Here is a 3,124-nt window from a genome sequence, read left to right on the forward strand (position 1 = left end):
ACACAAATGGTGTGTATTTTCTTACAGATGCTATAATGATATGATATATTCATCTTGGAGATGAATACACAGAGAATGTCACAGTCAAACATCTGTCAAGTGCCCACTCTGTGCACAAGCACTGTGCCAAGTGATGGAGATACAAAGAAAGGCAGAAGACAGTCCCTGCCCTCGAGGAGCTTGCAGTTTAATGGGGGAGAAAACACACAGAAAGAATTTGAAAAGCAGGAGGGACAGGGAAGGGAGGGGAGGTTCCCTGGTACAGGGGCCAAGATGAAGCTCCACAGGGAGACAGTCTGAAGAGGTGGGAATTCCTGAGTTGCTTTCATCTTCAGAATGATGAGTTTCTGGAAATCATGAAGCCTAGGAAAGGTGAGTAAGAAACGGTGATGCATATTCTTAGAGTCCTCCTTATATGGTGGCAGATCAGAGAAGAGCTTTCCAATGTCTGTCCTCTACCTTCTCTGATCACAGGGAGAGAGGTACCCCAGGGGTGGGGGATGCGGAGGAGGAGTGAGTTGCAGAGCTGATTTCCTCTTGCAGTTTCTAGAGACTGTGAAATTCAGGAATGCAGCTAGGTGGGAAATGGTATTGCTAAGAAACATGCATGGGGGGCACATTTAGGGGATACATGTGTAGTATACACTCAGGGACCACTTAGGGTGGACACACACATATGAAGCACACACTTGTGATCAAGGGAATCACAATATTGCAAAGCTGCTGCTGCTCATCGCTGGGTACCATGTCTCTATGTCCTGCTGAGCATTATGTTATCCCTATTGGGATTCTCTGCTGATCTTTAGTTTTGGTGTTCTTTGAGCTGTTTTCTACTATCATCCCATGGTCTTCAGTGGTTTGGCCTCTGAAGGGAGCCATTGCTGGTCCTTGTTATCATTTGCTGGAGTTTTAGCAGCTAATGAGCTCCCTCCCTTGCAAAGTGGAGCACAAGCCTTTTCATGTTATAGATCCAACTGCTTCTACCCAGACAGCCAGGAAAGTTAATTAGGTTAGATATGTCTATTCTTTTGACCCTCTGCTTCTCTCACTTTCTTCCAGTCTTAGGATCTATGGTCCTATGAAGTTCTTGGCTCCAGTCAACTATGTGACTTAAGGTTAGAAAATTCCTTTTAATGCTTGCCAAATTCCTGACTATCATGCTGGATTCCCTCAAACCATTTTAGAGACTCCACCCAACAAAGCTGAACATCAACTGGGGGCAATTGGGGTGTTACATCATCACAGCTTCCCCCAACTCCCATAATGCTCTTCCGTCGTGCAAGTTAACCTGAGAACAACAACAAAAGGGCTAGGTGAAGTCCTTTCTTGACTCCTGGCCTCCAAGATGACCAAGAAGAGGAGGAACAACGGGCGTGCCAAGAAGGGCCGTGGCCACGTGCAGCCCATCCGCTGCACCAACTGCACCCGCTGCGTGCCCAAGGACAAGGCCATCAAGAAGTTCGTCATCCGCAACATCGTGGAGGCCGCCGCCGTGAGGGACATCACCGAGGCCAGCGTCTTCGACTCCTATGTGCTGCCCAAGCTGTACATGAAACTGCATTACTGTGTGAGCTGCGCGATCCACAGCAAGGTAGTGAGGAACTGCTCCCGGGAGGCCCGCAAGGATCGGACGCCCCCGTCCCGCTTCAGACCCGCAGGTGCTGCCCCCAGACCCCCTCCAAAGCCCTATGTAAAGAGCTATCTGTTCATCAACATTCCTGAACCGATTAGAGGAAAATAAAATGGTTGGTCTATCTTAAAAAAAAGGGGGGGGGGCTAGGTGAAGTCCTTAAGGCTATCAGCCCTGCTGGACCTTTTGTTCCACATTTCTTTCTTTATTATATTTACCTCCCAGCAACAAAATCACATATTTTTATTTAGCATTCGTGCCACAGACATACCTAACCCTTTCTTACTGCTTTAGGAAAGACACTGATAAACTGATAAGCCAAGGGAGATTAACCAGGATGGAAGACTGTGGAATGGCCTTGAGTTCTTGCCAACATATGTGAATCGTTTAAAGGAAAGTGGGATGCTTGACCAGGAACATAAAGGACTTAAGGGAAAAGGGGATGAGAGGTCATGAGGTGTTCTCTTGAGGTGTTAAAAGGGCTGTCATATGAAAGAGTGATCAGACCTGTTTTGCTGGGTCCCAAAGGGTAAAATTAGGAGAAATAGGTGATGTTGAAAAGAGGCAGATTTGGATCTGATGCCATATTTAAAGCTGTCCCAAAGCAGAATGAGTTGTCTCATGAGGAAGTAGGTTTACTTTCATTGGAGGAGCAGGGCAAAAGCTGTATAATCTTTTAAGTATATTGTACATAGAATATTTTTTGAAAAAAGCATTGGCCTAGATGGACATTGAGGTCCTTTCGGGTGCTAAAATTCTGTGAATCTGTAATGCTAACAATATCTTGCCTCTCAGAGGCTTGCATGAAATTGACCTGTTTCCTGAGCTCCTCATCTCTTGTCTCTTTCTGTCCAGGCGGTCTGTCGTGTACTGTAACAACAACAATGCATCTTTCTCTTCCACTGTGGATTGTCACCAAAATGCTCTCCCATCTCTGGTTCCTGAAATTCCTCATGTGAACATATCTTTTAAATATACTGTGCTATCCCCCCTCCCCTTCTTTTAAAACTTATCATACTTCTTTTTAATAAGCTATACCTGTCCAGATCCAAATTCCAGGCATGGATCCCTGCCCAACAAGTCTTAGCGAGATCCAGTTTTCAGCCTTATATACAGATCTCTAGTTCACCTTCTTTTTTTTTTTTTTTTTAAAGCAATCGGGGTTAAGTAACTTGCTCAAGGTTACACGGCCAGTTATTTCTGGGTGTGGTGCTGAGTATTTGAGCCCGGATTTGATCCAGGTCATCCCGACACTGGAGCCAGTGCTCTTACTCAATGAGCCACCTGGCCGCCCCTAAGCAATTGGGGTTAAGTAACTTGCTCAAGGTTACAAGGCCAGGTGTTTCTGGGTGGGTGCTAAGTGTCTAAGCCCGGGATTCGATCTCCAGGTCTTCTCAACACTGGAGCCGGTGCTCTTACTCGCTGTGCTACCTGGCCGCCCCTCTAGTTCACCTTCTTGTTGCCCATGTTTGGTATATTTGTGTGCTTGTGATC

The 3,124-nt window shown here is 46.2% G+C and overlaps 1 pseudogene; it reads left to right on the top strand.

The window, feature by feature from the left end:
- The first annotated feature begins 1,325 nt into the window (after positions 1-1,325).
- On the top strand, positions 1,326-1,756 carry LOC138146377 (small ribosomal subunit protein eS26 pseudogene; annotated as a pseudogene).
- The last annotated feature ends 1,368 nt before the right edge of the window (positions 1,757-3,124 follow it).

The sequence above is a fragment of the Petaurus breviceps genome, unplaced genomic scaffold, assembly GCF_028583685.1.
Source record: "Petaurus breviceps papuanus isolate PSGF00001 unplaced genomic scaffold, PetGlider_PUasm1.0 90760, whole genome shotgun sequence".
Classification (NCBI taxonomy): domain Eukaryota; kingdom Metazoa; phylum Chordata; class Mammalia; order Diprotodontia; family Petauridae; genus Petaurus; species Petaurus breviceps.